Genomic DNA, 20,004 nt, shown 5'->3' on the forward strand with positions numbered 1-20,004 from the left:
TCACTGCCAATTATCCCATAGTCTTGAGGTAAACCCTATCCCTTGTCAAACTGCATTTGGAAACTGTTAAAAGTGTAGCCTCTGCCATTGGTTCATATGGAGCTTCCATCAGTGCAGACAGAACGATGGATGAATTCCATTTAGGGAAAGTGCGTGGGATTTTGATGTCTTCCAGTGAAAACGATTTCATGAGTCGATTTAATACTGGGTGAGATCCTATGGATAAACCATCATGTTGTAGAACTGAGGCTAATGCTGATCTATAGCCTTCAATTGTACCATGTCTGAAACCCTTTCTCAGTTCTCAGGTGAAGAAGAAAATCAGCCACTATAGGTATTGTTATATTTTCGTCACGCAACCCTCTTTCTATTTGCCACTGGCAGAACTTTCTCCATCTGACGTTATAGATAGCTGGCATCTGAAGCTGATTTAGAAAAAACGGAAACTTGCATCTTTTTCGCGATAGTTTCCAGGCGTGAAGGTGGAGATTTGTCAGGTTGCCGTAAAATATGTCCGATTTTGGTTGGCAGAGGAGATCGTGACGTTCTGGCAGTTTGAGCGGCTCTTCTATGAGAAGTGGAATCAGTCTTGGATACCACGCTCTGTTGGGCCACGCTGGGGCTATCAGAATTATGACGCAATCTGTGTCGATCTTCTTTATTACTCTGTCCAGGAGAGACCAAGGAGGGAAAGCGTAGGCAAACATCCCTTGCCAACTCATGGATAGGGCGTCGACCTGAAGGGCTAATGGATCTGGGACTGGGCTGACGTAAACAGGAAGTTTAGGCATGTGGCAAACAAAATCCAGGTGAGGTGTATCCCACGTCGAGGTTATCCACTTGAATACCTCGGGGTGGAGAGTCCATTCCGTGGGTACAATCTTGTTTTTCTGGGATAGGTAGTCTGCCAGTATGTTCACTTTTCCCGGTATGTGCCGTGCTTCTATCCTGCAACTCACTGAGTCTGCCAAGGCAAATAAAAGCGTAACCTCCTTCAACTAAAGTGCTGACCTCGTGCCCCCTTGATGTTGTATGTACGCTACCACCGTGGTGTTGTCTGTAGCTATCAGTACCGACGAGTGGTGTAGTAGGTGGGCCCATGCCTTCATTGCTTGGACAATGGCTCTCATTTCCTGGCAATTTATGTGTAATTTTTTGTCTTGATCTGACCATATTCCTTGGATTGTGACGTCGTCCATATGTGTGCCCCAACCTTCGCCTAATGCGTCTGTATATAGGTGGTGTAACGGTGGGGGGAACATGAGAGGGATGCCTGGCATGACGTTTTGACGCCAAAACCACCATCGTAGTTCCGATAGTTGGCTATGAGGAGGTTGAATTGTCTCTTCCAGATCCATATTTCTGGTGGTGTTCATCCACGCTTGTAGTGGACATAACTGGAGTCTCCCTCTGTAAGTAAGATCTTGGATTGATGACAGTGTGCCTAGGCAAGACATCCACCAACGACGTGACCTGCTGGGTTGGTTGAGAGCACTCTGAATCTTTTCTATAGCTCTCAGATATCTGTCCTCTGGAAGTTGAAACCTCGCCCCTATATACACGATGTCTTGGGTTGGTATTAATTCTGACTTGAAATATTGCGTTCTGCTTTATCTGCAATAGATCTTGATCGGCTGAGAGGAAATCGTCTTACAAGATTTAGATGAGCGAAGCCGATGATGGGGGTGATAATCCGAGTAAAAAGCCATGGTGCTATTGATATTCCGAATGGAAGCACGTTGAATTCGAACCTTTGATCGTTTACTGCAAAGCGTAGGTAGGGTCGACAACTCGGGTGAATAGGTACATGCAGGTAGGCATCCTGTAGGTCCAGACTGACTAGCCAATCTCCTAGTCTGAGGGAATTTCGTAACTTCTTTACTGATTACATTTGAAACTTTGGTGGACGTACTAGGTAATCTCTGTTGAGTACCTTTAGGTCTATTATCATGCGCATCTTTGTAGAGTTCTTTTTGGGGACCAGAAAAACTGGAGAGTGAAACCCCTATGTAGTATCTGCCTTTTGTAAGATGCTAGTAGTTCTCGTATTGCCAGAGTTGCGGCCGCTAACTTGGTCCCTACTAGCTAAAAACGTTGTCCTTTGGGGTGGACTACAAGCTCCGGACGCTGTTGGAAATGGAGTTTGTACCCTCTTTTTACCACTTCAATCAGCCAAGGGTCATCTGTAATTGACTTCCAATTTTTGGCGGATAGTGACAGACGACCGCCGACTGGTCTCGCGGTAGGCATTAAGGTGAACTTGGGTAATCGGTAATCGAGGTCCATTAACATCGCAAGGTCAACAGGGTTTGGCTGAGAGATTTTTGGGTGTCGAGTGTCACGAATGGCGGTTACCTCTACCTCTGGTATAGGATAGACCACGACCTCTGCTTCTTTGGGACTCATGTCTCCCTCAGCTTGGTCTGGAACGGGATGAGTTTTTCCAAGTGGAGGCACGAAATTTCATCGATCACAGAGGTTAGTCTGCCGGCGCCAATATCGACTGAGACATCAAACTTCGTCTAAGTGGATCTGAAATATTGTGTCTAACCTGTTGAATAAGATGATTCCATTGAGTAAGCAGGAATTGTGTGGACATCCATACCTGTGCAGATTGCAGATCTTCATGCATCTTCAGTATGTTATCCAGCGCACTATGAATGAAACCAACTTGTTCCAAATTCATCTCAACTTTTGTGTCACAAGGTTGGCCAGTAAATTCCTCACAGTTAACAGGGGGAAGTACATGTCTGATGCCTGCTGCAAACCAGTTCATATATGTGCTAATATTTAACATCTGCTTGTTAACACTGTCAAAATCTTTGAATTTGCTCATCTTACCATTCATCTTGGTATAAGGGTGTCTGACCAGTTCAAAATATTCATCATCAATGGTAGGAGATGTGGGGAATGGACAATTGTGAGTCTTATAACAATGTCTCCCTTTGTGAAGAACAGGCATGCTAAAAGCTCTACTGGTAGAGGCATTTAAATACACATTCATTTTTGTAACCACATTTTCAGTGAAAGATGGATATGGAAATGTATGAAAACCTTCCCTCTTTTCAACAGGATTTTCATAACCAGCCCTTTCAATAAGCACCGGATCCTCTGCCTCCTTGCTTGGGGGCTTTACAGATGGGATCAATTGATGGATTTCATAGATGATATCTCTAAACGAGTAGTCGTTTGGTTTGAACGTGAGCGTACTATTAGTATCCCCCTGAAAAGTGTACGTACAATCTTGAGAAGCGCCAGTAATATTCTCAGCGTTCGCAGCGTCCACAGTGTCGTTCACAGCGTCATTCACAACGTTCACACAAGTCCATCAGCATTGTTTGTGCATTTCTCCTGAGCCCCACAAGAACATAATTCAACACATGTCAAATTATTTTGTCTGCATGTGCATCTGGTGTGACAGATACCACGTACACAGTGGCACACAAGGCTCTCAAGCAGCTCTGATGCAGATTGCCCTTCAAAGAAGTTCTGTACAAGCGACATGTTCACAGTTCTTGTCCACCCAAGGTCTAAAGGACTTCCAAGGTCAGGCAGTGCTTCATGTGACTTCATCCAAATTTGTGTTTGCCACATCGCACGTTTTACGTGCTGTTCAAACCTGGACTCACAAGGAGGATGGCAAGAGAGGTCTGTATTTTTTCTCATGCACATCCTAGCTCTCATGAGGTTGAGGTCATGGTGAATGGGGTCATATAAATGTGCAGTAAGGCGTCTTGCAGCATTAGCAGCAGGTGTAATGTCATTCCCACCCAGGTGGTGCATCTCTGAATAGACGTCAGGGTTAGCCTTCAAAGCATTGTACACAGTCTTCTTCCCAATTCTGTAGAAGGCTGAAGTAGAGTCACACCCAGTAAGAGCATGTACTGCTGGCAGAGCTTTGCAAAAGCTGAGCTGGACCTGTGTGCATATATCATGAAAGGGGATCAACCTTAGTCTGTCTGTACTTCTTGATGCCATACCACCCTCAATCGCGGTACGTCAGTGCTTTCTGCCTCTGACTTATCTGTACATTGAAACACAACCCTTGCCATTGAATGGAAAGTATTTTTCCTATCCACCGTTTCACAGTTAATATCCACATTGTCATCACCCTCTTGTATAAGCAATCAACCATCTGCAGGTGAGACAATGCCACTTGGTTTATAGATGCCATCTCTGATTCTGTGTAACTCCGACTAAGCTAAACTTGTCGTGAACATTCTCATTTCAGAGTAACTTACACAGAATCCATAGGAGTGCAGCGCATCTATAATGCTACGAGATCCAAATTCATGGTGCATTTGAAACGCTAGACCCAAATGAAAAGGGGTTGTTGTGTTTGTTGAGGCATAAACTAAACACTGCAAGAGCAACTGCCTTTCGATGTATGTCATCTGACGGCGTGTATAAAACTGCATTCAAAGCTTTTCTGTCTATCAACCATAGTACAAACTGCAACAAACTGTCAGGAACAACCTGTTTGGACGCCTCTTGAGAAACTCCACTGGAGGCTGGATAAGAATCCTTCTTTTTGACTTGCAATATGTTGTGTCTCAAAATCGTGACTGCATTTCTAAGAGTTAACATTTTGTTTTCCTCACTGAAAGCCTCCCCATCATCATCATCATCACCATCAAACCTTGCCAAGTGTAGCCCCCCCTTGAGTATGTGCGCTGCGTGGATTGAATCAGCCAGAGTTATGGAACTGCTGAGTAATATGTTTGGTGACCCCTTGCCAGCAATCATCTCCACTGATATTCTGTCGCCGAAAAAGGAACAGAGTCTCGTTTTAAGTTTGTCACTTTTGTAGTTGCTGTTGTTTGAGGACTGATTTGTTATGAGTTCATTATATCTTGCCATTGATAGAGCTTTTCCTTCTGTGAAAAGATCGATTTCTATCTCCTCCACTAGTTTTGCAAATGCCTCATCATACACAGATTTCTCAAAAATCGTGTGATCATCGTCATTATCATTCATATGTTGTACTTGATTGGCTGCTCTCAGAAATCGTTTCATACAAGTCCCATGATATAAGGGAATATTGCTAAAAGCGGCGTAAAACCATACTCACTCACTCACTTCACCTTTTATCCTCCCAATTACACCCACGTCCCCCACTGCTATTGCTGCTGCATTTAGGTCAACAACTCGTTCAAAAGACTGAATTGTGTGTAGTTTGTTGTTACCACGATGCTTTTTGAAGCCACAGATTAAACAAGACGACCACTTTATTGATTTGACAGATCTAGGTATGATAATGTCAGTGAATCATCATGCTTGACGTTTATGATGCGACGCAATACTTCATCTTGACGACTGTGTGCAAGCTGAGACTACACTTTTTAAACCAAGGATTGTTCCTAATGTGATGTCCCCGTCCTGTAGCCCACAAATCAGACACTGTTCGTGTACATCATTAAAAGAGAAATTAGGTTTTTTCTTACTGGTGCAAGCTTCAGAGGGCTGGGGTCGCCTGAATTGCAAGGTTCCTTCATTAATCTGTAAATAAATCATAAGTCTTTGCTTGTGTTTTTTTACAGAAAATATTCAACTTGTTTTCTTTGTGTTTTCTGCTATTAGAATGTGTAAACCGACAGACGCCTTTGTAATCATTATTAGCGAGGAGGAAAGCAGTATTAACCTTTGGCAGTGCGGCACAGTGTACGCCGTGTCTAGGCCTAATTCATACCACTAGCACTTTTGTTTTTGGTCTTATTAAATCAGAAAAATATATATATTACACAACGATTGTCGTCTTTACGATCATTTAGCCAAAATATTCAATTTATCCTACTATTTAATGCAGATACACATGGCAAGTGGCACGCTGCTATCAATGAAATGTATGGGTCGGCGTTTCCCGAAGCATATTCACTGTATATTTTAATAAATCTTTATAATTTGAATTTATATTCGCTATTATACCAACGTTAACAGTGTGATATGTCTTGCATGAGCAGTATTTATCTCATTAAGTATTTCCTGTGACCATTGTTCGTTTGTGTTTACGTTTAGTGACAACAAGGGAGATCACTCCCAGCTGAGGATGTATGGACAACTACTGTTATATATACACAGATATGTCGGCGTTTTCCGATGCATATTTTGTTCCAAATTTCTAGATTAACGTCCATGAGAAATTCATTACGACAAATTTATTTTGATTCTACATACATTACGTTACCAAAATGCATACAAAAGGTATACCTCTTTCAGGGGCATATTGATATATGTTTCAATGGGAAATCCGGGAACGTTTCCTCGGCTATTATTCATCACCTCTTTTGAGCACGTGTGTTTCTCTAAGGAAGTCAATTTACCTGAGACACAACACTTTTCCACATTTGATTTAGATTTAGTTTTGGTTTTGGGAGAGAACGATGCATACTTTTTGTCCGATGATCTTGTCTTCCTCCTGGATTTTGATTTGGGACAATTTAAGGCTTTATAAAGCTTGTCAAATTTTTCTTTTGACAAGTCCTTGCAGTATGTGCATCTTGATTTTGGAGTGCACGTGCTCTTTGTACAAGTACTACATCTAGGGTGAGGGTCCCCGATCGCTTGATCAATTCCACACCCCGAGCAGACTCCCGATGACGGTAGTGGGGAGGCATCCATACCCCACAATACGTAAACTAAATCTACCTACTTACGTCAACGATCTTGCTTCTTATACCACCGTTTCAGCAATCTTGACTGACGAAGGTCGTCTGCTGCTAATCTTGATTGTCTGCTATATCCAATGATGATCGCTGGTTGACTATTGTAATCTTTTTAGATTTATACTAGCTGTGAATTATTAACCGAAAAACATGTTTGGATTGATTAGCAAAAACTTTGCTTGTTGATCCAACACACACAGGAAAGAAGTGATGTTTTCCCGCCTTGCGCATGCGCAGATGCAGTTTGACAAGGGATAGGGGTTACCTCAAGACTATGGGATAATTGGCAGTGAAGAGGACGTCTGTCGAAAAATCTTAAGATTTTATAGTGTGATTATTGCCAAAATGGGAATTTGTGGCTATGATGTAATAGAGGTAGGATATTCGTAGGAAATATGTTTAATCTCTTGCTTGGTGTTGATGTTATCATATTGTAAGCATCCCAGAGCAAGATACACCAAGTACCAAAACTGTTAAAACGGTTTACAGGGTTAGAGGGTTAGAGAGAGGGGTCGGTTGGTTGGTGGGTCGGTGGAGAGTGCCTACCTCTAAAATGAAAACAGAGATCATATCAGAAGACTACAAATTAGCTGAGAGAATGATAAGGATAAGATCTTATAAAAATTATAATTCACATTCTTGTGTCACTTAACGATACTATCAGGATATAACATTTAAACTAAGGTTTCATATAATAATCAGATCCACAGCAAGGGCTTTTATAAGTTATCATTGGGTAATATTTATTCAACATTTCATATAATTATAGTTTAGCAAGTAATACATATCATCAGGTAAAATGAATATACAAAATATCAGTAGTTTCAGTTATAGTTTTTAGATAGATGCTAGCCTAAGGTAACGGGAACCCATCTCCCAGACATAATATCCAATAAGACAAAAGATATGTCTACGTAGTCTTATAGATTGCCTTGAACTATTTTATTTAAGTAAATATGTCATCACCTATATTAGAACAAGTATTTGTCACAAAGTGACGAAATGTCCCCCGCCGCCTTATGCGATATGTGGTTTTTTTCAAAAAATATTTTATTCCTTTTGAATAATATTATTTTCTGCAAATCAAATTGGCTCATGGCTGCTCATATAGAGACATGTCTGTCATATTTGCATAACAACATGACACAGAAAAAAAAAGAAAGGCAGAATTCTCTTATTGTTTTTCATAGAACACAATAAACATCAAATTAGTTACAAAACCATAATCATACTCCATAACAAGTTCATGCACACCAACCTGTTACATCTTCACCCACACCAAAAAGTGGTCTGTGAAGTATACTGGTACTGGGTCTGTAGGTTCCACACAGGTGCTGTTTGTGAATATCAGATCTAACTGACCTCCTTGAATGTGAGTACTTCTATGAGTTCCTTGAACAAGATGAAGATTAAACTTCATCCGCATGTCACACAGCTTAGTATGATTGTTCATATTGAAGTCTCTAGTCAAAACAGTAACATTATCTCCATGGAAGTTGACAAAGAGCTTCTTCCAGCAGATGGAGAAAGTTACTCATTGCACCTGGGGGTCTATACACTGACACAACCAGAACAGGCTTTGTAGAGTCATTGATATGTGTGGCAATCAGTTCCAGAGAGGTGTCACAGTGAAGATGAGTGAAAGTAAGTTCTGTTTTGATGAGCATTGACACAGCATGTGCAGATACATGGTTCAGAAGTGAATGAGATGGGATTTGATTGTACCTGTGAATCATTTCCTGTTGAAGGTGAGTTTCAGACAGACACAACACTGTCTGTATATACACCATAGTACCAAATATGAAGACAATCCAGCTATAAGTTCTCCAGATATCGCGGCAACACCGTTTTCCAACTCCAAAAGCAGATTTGCCTGCTATGACCTTTAAGGGTTACCGTATTCGACATAATAAGCGCCCAGGGCGCTCTCAAAATTAGAAATAGGGGGCTCTTATTAGAATATATATTTTTGAGTTCAGAGAGCGTAAATTTCGTGGTTTATGCTAAAATGTTTATAAACGACAGATATATTTTTCCAGAAATTAATTGCCCATAATTAAGGGTGCATATAACAAACGTATTATGCACGAATATATAGCCTTGTGTACATTTATCAATCAGAAGGGGTGCTAATTGGAATTGTTCAATAGCCAGTATATTAGAAAATATCGCCGTGGGCGCTTATTAGAGCGGGGCGCTTATTACGTCGAATACGGTAGTTCTTGAGATATCGCGGCAACAAACAGGTGGGACGTACTGACGGTCGTGAATACTATGTCCCCCGCTCTGCGCTTTCGCGCGGCGGGGGACAATAACATTCAGTAATTACTTCAATTTAGACTCATTAAGGATTAGCCCCCATACAAGCTTGTCTATAGTGATACCATAATCTCGTGTATCAACCAATCATATTCCTTTTTATTGTTCTAAGTTTTGTTAAATACATACAGAAGCAAAATCTAAGCAGAAGGGGTTTGACACTCATACCAAGCAGACCTCTCTCCCACAGCTCAGAGGGTTGTACCGACTCTCTGTGGCACCCTCAGCTATATTCTAGAATAGAAACCGTTCAATATTTGTTAAACTTTGCAGGTCTGTCAAGTACATGCTGAACTGGTGCCTTTCGCTATTTAGAAATTTGAGAATGTTTTATTTTTTACGTTTCCATGGCAACAAGATGGACTTAGGTTCTGTGAGGGTAGGGTTCGTTTCAGGAGCATAACTCATAAACCGTTCAAAATTTTTTCATCAAACTTTGCAGGTCTGTCAGGTACATGCTGAACTAGTGCCTTTTGCTATTTAGAAATTTTGGAAATTTTATTTTTTACGTTTCCATGGCAACAAGATTGACTTAGGCTCCAAACTTTTCTTTTTTTTACAATTTCCATGACAACTTTCACCTCGGTTAAAAAAGGTTAGGGTTTGTTTAGATTTAATTATGTCATAAATTCTGCAACAGGGGCGGGGGATATAGCCACGTTAGTGGCAAACTCTTGTTGTTCTTGTAAATAAAATTGTGATTAGTCTCCTGTGACTCCCGCTCTTTGCTGACTAATTCCCCAAAGAAAACCAGCACGCCATTTGGAAGGTTTTGTTCATCCGAATAGAACCATAATAATTAAGCGGAGAATCATCGATTTTGGAACCACGGAGCCCAGGAACTAACTACAACCAGCTACAAGAACCCATTGGAGGACATGTTCAACCGTGATCATCTAATGGAATAACAAGCCTAGCTGCATCCACCTCTGACCTCAACACTGGATTAAAGACAACCAGTTAACTTCTCCAAAGACACCAACCAAGGAAGAAAAAGTCTTCAAATATTGTAAGTACTTCATTACATTGTTGATTACTTGTCTTTCTTTATTTTTAGTATGGAACATACTAATAGGTGTCATGGCAAATATGGAGTCTGGAATGGAAAGTAACTTTGAAAGTGAAATTCCAACAGTGTCTTTAGTTACGCCCCTTGCCAAAAGTGTATTTCAGGCAAAATTTGGTACAAAAACAACAAATTGTTTAGTAGATACAGGGGCATCCATTTGTTGCATTTTGTCTACTTTTCTGAGCACAGCTTTTGAAAACCTTACTCTTGGAAACTCACCCTTTTCAAAGGCTAAAGGTGTTTGCGGCGAATTGCATAAAGTGTTAGGTTCAGTTGTGTTAGATTATGTCATTAAGGATCGGGAATTTTCACAAAGATTCTTCATTCTTCCTACACTACCAAAAGCAGTGATACTAGGTGAGAATTTCCTGGTTGACAATGATGCAGTCTTAGATTATAGCTGTCATTCCTTGATACTTGGCAACAGCATCTCAGATAGGAAATATATCAATTTCATAGCCAATTCGGTGCAAGAGATTTGTGGATTAGCAAAAACAATAGATCAGATTTACACCCCCCCTCAGAGTGAAATTCATTTCAAGGTTAGACTACCAGAGGCAAAAGACGATTCCCTCATTCTCATTGAACCCATTGCTTCCCTCACTGCTCATTCTGAAGTAGCAGTTGGTAGAACTCTTTCTAAAGCAAAAAGCAAAACTGCTACATTTAGGCTTATGAATCCTCCCCAAGAAGAAAAGGGTACAGTTGTAGGCAAAATTAGTTACATTGACAAAGACTCTGTTTTTGAAATAGACTCTGACAAACCATTGATAAATACCACTAACACTGACAATGAGAAGAGAGACAATGACACCAGGGACTATGTTAAAATTGCACAAGAATTAGGATTTGATTTAACCAATACACAACTGACTCCAGACCAATGACACAGACTACTTAGATTTTTTGGACAAAATAGAGACATGTTTTCAAAGAGTCTTGCAGGCTTAGGAAAGACTGACATGCACCAACATATCATTGACACTGGCAACCAACCACCCGTTAAGTGTAGGCCATTTCGCCAATCTCCACATCTCATAAAAGTCACTGAAGAACTTATAGATGATTTTCTGAAGTACGATTTGATAGAGGAGTCCACTTCTATGTATTCAGCTCCCATTATCCTAGTCAAGAAACGTGATGGCTCATATAGATTTGTTTTTGACTATAGAAAGTTGAATTCTGTCACTTTACCAATGTCATGGCCTCTTCCTGTTTTTGATGATGTTGTTGATCACATCGCCAATGCACAAGCTTAGATCTTCTCAACTTTAGACCTTGTTAACTCTTTCACCACTGGCTGCCCCAGAGTTATGTCCCTTGAGACCCTGCAGTCCCTGACACTGACAAGGCCTGTACACTGGCCTCCCTGGCAGTATTATTGGAAAATCACACTATCATTTTTGATGCACTTTTTCTACCAGAAACTTGCTTTTAATATACATTTATCATATACCATTGTAAAGAGGATTAAGTATACTTTAATATTCTTTATTGTTATTGTCTCTAACCTTTGTTATTTTCTAATTACAGGTGTTTACAAGTGAAATAAAACTTGAAAACACTGAAAAAATGAAAACAGACAATGAATTTTGGCTCAAATTGTATTAAAAATCACAAAAATAAATCACAGATACAAGGTAAACATAACACAGTGGTCTTGTCATCTTGGACGGCACAGGTAATCCCAGGTGTTACAGGTAAATTCTCTCCATGCACATCTGTAAACAAATAAACAAGTTTACAACTCTTGGTACTGACTTTGTTTTCTATACTGATGTCACATATTACTTATGATACACTTACAGCCTCTTAGGTAAACTCGTTAACACAGGTAAACTTGTTAACGCAGGTAAACTTGTTAACACAGGTAAAAACACAAATATTTGATTTATTTTGTTCTTTTCAGGATTTGAAACAAAAATTAAGTTTTTAAGTTTTTAAATAGTAATTTATCACATTACCTGAACATTGAACCACAGCTACTATAAGAATGACATCACAGAGAAGATATCACAGATTGATCTGAAAGGAGGGAAAAATTGTAAAAGGACGGAAAGATCGTAAATTCAAGTTCTGCAAATATACAAGTTGTGATAACATATTTACAATACACTGTTATTTACAACTGCATAATAAATTAGATGAGTACTTTATTACATCAATTAATAAATAAATAATCATTACAGTTACTAAAATTTAAATTAAGATGTAAAAAACAAGAAAACAAACATGAATATGGAAATAAATTTTATTCAAATTGAGCGAAATATAAGGACATACGACAAACCGGCAAACTACAATTCGGATTGCGATCAGAAACTTAAATTTTAAAAAAAAGAAAGAGATACGTCATGCCATTCACCTTTGTTGTTGTTGTGATCGCTCGTTCACCTGTAGGCTGCATTCTCATTCGTCGCACTGATAATCTGTTCAAACACAGAATCATTGTAAAACAGTTGGAAAAAATCAATAGCACGATATTTCACTCACCGTGTCAATATATATTCTTGAGTCCGGTCGCCTCTTCAAAATCCCTCATGTCTCCACCGTTGTGGTCCCTCTGCCACTCCCATTCTTGGCGGGGGGGGGGGGGGGACACCTCGTCGAAACCGTCAAAATCTTCACCAAAATCTTCACGGAATTCCCTCTCCCCTTCACGTAAATTATTCAAATCAAACACATTATTATTCCCGATAGAGTCGTTGTTAGTCATCTGATCGCTATCCGAATCGTAGTTGGACGCCATTACGCTAGATTTACGATTCAAGCGAGAAAAATACCTGTCGCAAAAACAGGTGACATTCGCGATTTTCACGCCAAAAAGACTGGGAAATTCCATCGAATGACGTGTCAATCACGTGTAGATCTCGTTTCCATATTTAGAACAAGATTACACACGAGAAAGGAAGTTGAAAGAGCGATTTTGTAAACACGGTCGCGCCGCCCGATTTATCGGGCAGCCGTGTGTGGGGCTTGGACAATAGCCGCCCGATTTTTCGGGCAGCCGGGTCCTGGGACACGGTTTATGCGGCCCGATAAATCGGGCAGTCGGGGCGAAAGGGTTAATGGCTTCTTCCAAGTGCCACATGAAGATTCAAAGCATAAAACTGCTTTTGTCACCCATCAAGGACTTTATCAGTTTAAACGTTTGCCCCAAGGTTTGACAAATTCTCCGCTTTGTTTTCAGCAGCTCATGAGCAAAGTAATAAGAAAGTTGCGTTTTAAGGTTGCGCAGATTTACATTGAGGATTTGATAATTTACAGTAAAATCTTTGAAGAGCATCTCCAGCCATAAAATCTTTGAAGAGCATCTCCAGCATTTGGAGCAAGTATTTTACTATCTGAAACAGGCAAAATTAACACTAAAGCCATCCAAATGCAATTTTGCAACAGACAAAGTTTCTTTTCTGGGTCATGTTTTATCATGTGGAGGTGTTCAAGTTGATGACAAAAAGATTGAAGCAATTAGAACCTTTCCAGTGCCCAAATCACAAAAGCAGATTTGTTCCTTCTTAGGCCTCACAAACTTCTACAGGAAGTATGTGAAAAATTACGCTCACATAGCGCTTCCACTGAATGCTTTGCTTTGAGGCAGGAGGAGGAAAGAAACCAAAGTTCCAATGGTCACTTGAGTGTGATCAGGCATTCAACACACTCAAATATGCTATGAGTAATACACCTGTTCTGGCTTATCCAAATTTTAACAAAGAATCTCTTCTCGCAACTGATGCCAGTGATATGAGCATAGGTTTTGTTTTGAGTCAAAAAGATGAGAAAAATAAAGAACATCCAATAGCTTTTGGTGTTAGAGCTCTTCATGGCAGCGAAAAGAACTGGAGCATTACAGAAAAGGAAGGCTTAGCTCTAGTTGAAGCAATTAGATCATTTCGTCCATACCTTGCAAATTCCAAATTCACAGTCTACACTGATCATATAGCATTGAAATGGCTGAAATCCATCAAGGATGCCACAGGTAGGTTAGGGCGATGGTCTTTGGAACTTTCTACCTACAATTTTGACATTGTTCACCGCAGGGGCAAAGCCAATGCGAATGCCGATGCTCTCTCACGTAGGGAATATGAGGAAAATATTAACTGTAGTGACCAAACTGAAGAAGATGCTGAGAAAACAGTCATCTCAGTAACTTCAACTCAGCAAAGCAAATTAACTAGCAATACCACAATCTTGCCAAACACACATTCATCAACACAGGTCACACAGACAACTCAGATGAGGATATTTGCACACCTATTGTCAATCACTTTGAATCAGACACACAGACAACACATTGGTCAGTCACCTTTGAATATGAAGAGGATTATCAGTCTGTACCAGTTAATGTTGTTGCAGCATTACAATCTACAAATACTGATGGTTGAGGTAAGTATAAAAGAACATCCAAACTTACGTCATCGACAAAGGATTTGTCCAGGTTTCATCCAAATCTTTTACTACAAAGAGGATGATGTCCTCCACAAGAAGAAAAGGATCGTCAAAAGATTCTTATTGAAGCCAATACTTTTGAAATTGATGAAGGCATCCTATACAGATTCATTCCACAAAGACAGAAAGGCCATGCTGACAAGTTCATTAAACAGCTGGCAGTCCCAAGAACCCTCAGGAATCAAGTCCTGCAATTCTACCATGACTCAGAGTTTGGCAGTTGCCACCACGGGAAAGAAAGGATGCACAACACCATTAGACTTGCTGATCGTCCACAGTCCTCCAGAACCATACCTCAATGACACCAGTAACATAGATTCAGGAGTCATGGATGACAATGAGGAACCAGTCAATGATACTCAGCTTGACAGCAACAATTCCCCATCAACAAGTTCAACTTACCAAGCCACTGATCAATCACCTCCAGGACAGAAAGGTAACAAGGACAATTCAAAAACTAAGGCAGGCACTTCCAGCAACAAGAATTTAAAGCAAAAGACCCCAACAAAGAAGAAAAACCTTGCTCCAAATACAACAGCAAAACAACTTGACAACAGCCAGGTACAACCTCCAAGTCAGAGTCCAACATCAGGTAATCAAACCAAAGATATCCCTCAGGTTTTCAATCCAGAGGACATCCACTCAATTGTAAGTTCCAAGAGAGCAAATAGCAAAATCTACTACAGAGTGAAATGGAAGGATCCAGAAAGAGGGAGTATGGCAGCAGTATTCCAGACTCCATTCGGAGAGAATTTCACCTTAAAAGAAGAATGTCAGGAAATCAACAAAAACGTCCACTGAAGAATCATAAGTTTTTTGACCAAAAGGAATCAGCACAAGACAATACATCAGTCAATGTTCTGTCAGGGAATGTCGAGCAAAACAACACCAAACCATGCATAGAATTAGATGTCAAACCATATCCATTTATTCCAAAACACCTGCGAGAAGTAGAAGTAGATTATTCAATAAAGAGAGTTATGCATTGAAATTATTCCAGGGGACTGCAATGTCAAGGTCTCATATACCCACAACAAGGATAACCATGATTGCCTCACACACTATTTTGAAAGTGTTCCTCCCCACCTCATACAGCGCTACCTTGATGACAGCTGGAAGGATTTCTCACAGTGGTTCTATGGAGAAAAGCCTCAAGAATATCATCCGTATGAACTGGCTGAACTACCAATTTATAAATCCAAAAGGGTTATTTTTCCACATAAAGACTTGGGAAACATCAACACATTTTTCTACCACATACCATAGACCTAGTCGACCATACCAGGATCAACTCCCCATACATACCTGAAGATGCCAAATGAAAATATTCTTGTGCAAAATACAACATCTCCTGAATAAACAGAGCAAATCACTAAACAGCTATTAGCTGTATCTTGTGATCTTTACTTGTGTCCAGTCTTTTCACTTTGGGTCACCAGTTTCACCAGTTGGGAACAAATGGCATCAGCCTGATCATCTGAGTTATTTGTATCACAACAAATTTTGAGCATTGACCTGATCAACCAATCTCAAAAGCGACGTGAAAAGAGCCAAAGCGAACAATACCAAATCGAAACGAGCCAAACCGAAGCAAACCGTACCATAAATTGAAACAAACCATACCGAATTGAAATGAACCAAACCAAAGCAAACCGTACTACAAATCAAACCGGAACCATACCGAAGCAGTAGTGATGATGGGGGTTCTGGCTCACTTCCACTCGAGCCAGATTTATATACCTATACTGCTACTACAGATGGATTTTTTTATGTCAAAACGCTGATGCGATTCAACGATCGTCATAAGTCGTATTAAAAGAAACATCAATATTAATTAATAATGAATAAAATTTGCTATAGCCCACGAGGATATTGGAAAGGTAAAGGAGCAATACAAAAATTAGCCACTCCGACTAAGGTATCTAAAGATGTGGCCAAGGATTGGCTAAAGAAACAAGCGATGTGGCAAATATACTTACCAGCACAGCGTTATATACCGAGGAAGAAGTTTGATATTTTTACAACGAATGAAGTTCATCAGGCTGACCTCTTGTTTGTTCCCCATGATAAGGTAAGACGCAAAACGTATAAATACGCTTTAACCGTAGTGGATGTGGCTAGTCGATACAAAGAAGCTGAGCCATTAACCTCGAAAGATTCAACAGAAGGAGCTAATGCACTGAGTCGTATTTATAAACGTGGACCACTAAAATGGCCCAAGTTATTTCAAGTAGATCCCGGTCGCAAGTTTATGGGATCAGTAACTAAACTATTAACAAAGCACACTGTCGAAATCAGGCGTGGTGAAAAAGAGGCCCACCGTAGTCAAGCTATCGTTGAAAGATTTAACCGGACATGAGCGGAACGTTTGTTTGGATATCAGTATGGGATCGAAATGAAATCGGATCAGTTAAGATCAACCGAATTGGTGACACGATTATCAGCCGTTGCATCAGCGCTGAATAATGAAGTAACAAGATTAATCGGGAAGAAACCATCCGATGCCATTAAAATGAAATCTGTGACTTCCGAATCTTCAGCACCGAGGAGAGGCAAAGAACAAAAACTTCTAGATAGAGTAAGCGTAAGATATTTATACCAGCCTGGTGAACTCGAAGGAGGCCTACGTCGCGCAACTGATCCGATTTGGTCCCTTAAAACATATAACATTAGTCGACTGGTTATGAAAGAAGGAGAGCCCAGTCTTTATTATCTTAAAGATGGACCGGGCAGGGCATTTGTACGAGAAGAGTTGCTCATAGTTCCGAACGATACAGTATTACCACCATCCTTATCAATCCATCTCTTTGTAACTAAGGGGGATAATGATGTCTTGTTCATTCTTAATCCATATATCCTGTGATTGACACTTCTTAAAGAGTTCATCTCGTGTTTGAATGTTCTACCGTTGAAAAATTCCTTCTTTATACTGTTCGTGTTTGATATGCTTTTTTACCACATACTTCTTAACACCCTCAGCTTTTCTTATCTCCCCATTATCGGACTTCTTTATAGAATACATCTTGGGTCTTAATCCAACATACTCCGCTATAGGGGTCCCAGCACATTCATCCTTCATCTTACCTAACACCTTTTTATTTACTACGCTGTGCAGTGGATTATCTTTTGGGTAATCGCTTGTGTCGTCCATATCTATTTTTCTGCCATATCTTTTTACACATCCTCGGTTTGTATTTCCATCAACAAAGAATCCGTGTCGGTATATAACACCTCACATCTATCACCGTATTGCTTCTTACGTTCGTTGTAATAAAAGTCATACATTAAGTGTTTTGACAAGTCAAGAATACTCATACCAACGTACACCGGTCTGTTGAATTTTATATTACTCTTCTGCATATGCAACGCGGCTAAGTCGTTATCAAATATCTTGCTTCTGTTAAAAGTCGGACTGGCTATTAGTTTCCTGAGTCTTTCTTCCTCATTAGATCTGACTAATTTAACATCAACACGCTTCCTTAGATTCTCCTTAGTTTTACCAAATACTGAGTTATTTATGAGCTTATATAGGTTCTTTTCAAAATTGCTGGTAGCTATCTTTCTTAAATCTGTGTTCAACCTTATATAGGGCTCCATCCAAGGGCTTTGATCAAACTTTAGAACTCTGTGTATTTTCTTTAGTTTCATACCTAACGATAGATATAACTCGAGATTTCTGTAGTGAACTATATATTTTGTCTTATCCACCAAATTTGGTACGAGTTTTTCTACGTTAGCTAACCTTGTATTACCCATCAAGGAGTGTTGACATCCAATCTTTATTAACCATTAATCTTTTGGGTGCTAGCGGATAACTATTATGGTCTTTATGTAACGAAGTTGGATTTTCCAAGTCAACTTCTAGTATGTACCCTTTATCAGAATCTGAGGGGATATCATTCACTTCGATATGATTCACCCACTCAAAACCACCCGTGTATAAAGGTTGACTCATAGCCCATCCGTACAAATTGTTGGCGTTGAGATATAATATGTGTGTGTTGGGTTTACTCGGATCATATCCTTCCACTAATTTATTATTAGCCTTAGAATACCTTTTCGTTGTCATCGATATACCACCTTTTAATCCTTTCTCAATAAACAAGTGCATATCATAATCAGTGAGTAGTTTTAGTTCTACACCGGTCTTCTTCAACAATGCATGCCACGATAGTCCGGGACTGGAATAGTACCATGCCGGGTCCAAGCCGTATTGTTTTAAACATGTCTTTCTAAATATCTCGAATATATCGGCGACTAACAGTACATCGGTTTTTAAGTACAGATCGTGATAATCTAAATTCTTACAACTTAATTTATCCCAGACCGCCAGAGCGTGTTCATAATCGGCATCAGTTAATTTAGATTCTGTTAAGTTACTATAGAATGATTCAAGGGGTGGTAATTTAGTTTAGACCAATCATCCATATATTCGTAAGGATATACACCTTTTCTCAACAACAAATGATGACATCGATCGGTTTATTGATTTGTTATTGCAAAGTCATCAAGATTGTTCGCATTAGCTAAATTGTCCAGGGAAGATAACAGAAACTGTAAGGAGTCTATGAATCTAAGCCCATTACTTTGCTTTATTCTGGTTTTCCTACCTTGTCCGTATAATGTATAGTTTTAGTCAACGAGAAAGATATGTATTTTCCCATATTATTAGGAATACACGTTAAACCGCCGTCGGTCTTTGAGATAGCTTGCATGATGAGATGTGAATTATATCCTCTAAGGTTGTGAAACACAACGGGGATGGGTATTGTTTGAGAATTCATTTTTAGTTTCAAGTTACACTCCCCGATCATTACCCGTGACGTGACAATGATCTCTTACGGAATCCCCATTGAGTGGTTTATTACAAACATGACAAATCGTTGACTTCTTATAGGACCGTCAATCATCCCTCGTCATACACATGGGTTTCTTAAACGATTAATTTTCCCTGATTATTCTCCCTTTGTTTTGTAGGTATTCTAGGAACTTTCCCGCTGCATCGGGGCCTCTATAAATCACGGGCGGGTTTGTTTTCCCATCATACCTTACAACTATATATCCAAACCCACAAGGAATATATTCTTGAGTTTTGTACGTAAAACTACCTTCAGTATTGAGTTCGGTATTTTCTATAGGTTTGATAAGTGCTTCGAAGTCAGCGTAAATTACGTACGGTACTGGCATTTGATTACAATAATGTTCAAATTTTAGTATATTTTCTTCCTCTTTAGGCATATCGATCCTGATAGCGGTCTGTCCAACACCTCTACAGTCTTCTTTATGCGCTTCTAATAGATCCTGTCTGCTGAAATATTTCTTTTCTTTATGGGTTGTTTGATCGTATAATAGTCTGCTTAAACTCTTTATCCATGTATAATGATATTTACCATCTTTTTCGATTAGAAATGAATTGATCTAGGAATATGTTCCGGAGCGGAGCTTATCCTGTGTACAACAATTCCTTCAGAAGAATGTCCGAAAACATTTATAGCTAAATTATTTCGC

The 20,004-nt window shown here is 39.7% G+C and overlaps 1 protein-coding gene and 1 long non-coding RNA gene across 2 annotated transcripts in view; both read right to left on the reverse strand.

Annotated features, from left to right (window-relative positions):
- Positions 1–20,004, reverse strand: part of LOC124110919 (IQ motif and ankyrin repeat domain-containing protein 1-like) — a 354,922-nt gene that overhangs the window by 319,012 nt on the left and 15,906 nt on the right. The window lies entirely within an intron of this gene.
- LOC125382045 lies at positions 11,721–16,241 on the reverse strand. The gene is made up of 3 exons (XR_007222205.1): positions 12,416–16,241; positions 12,015–12,075; positions 11,721–11,771 (listed from the first exon to the last, which is right to left on the reverse strand). It is a non-coding gene; the product is annotated as an uncharacterized LOC125382045 (long non-coding RNA).

Source organism: Haliotis rufescens, unplaced genomic scaffold, assembly GCF_023055435.1.
Source record: "Haliotis rufescens isolate VD_foot unplaced genomic scaffold, xgHalRufe1.0.p SCAF_2, whole genome shotgun sequence".
Taxonomy (NCBI): Eukaryota; Metazoa; Mollusca; class Gastropoda; order Lepetellida; family Haliotidae; genus Haliotis; species Haliotis rufescens.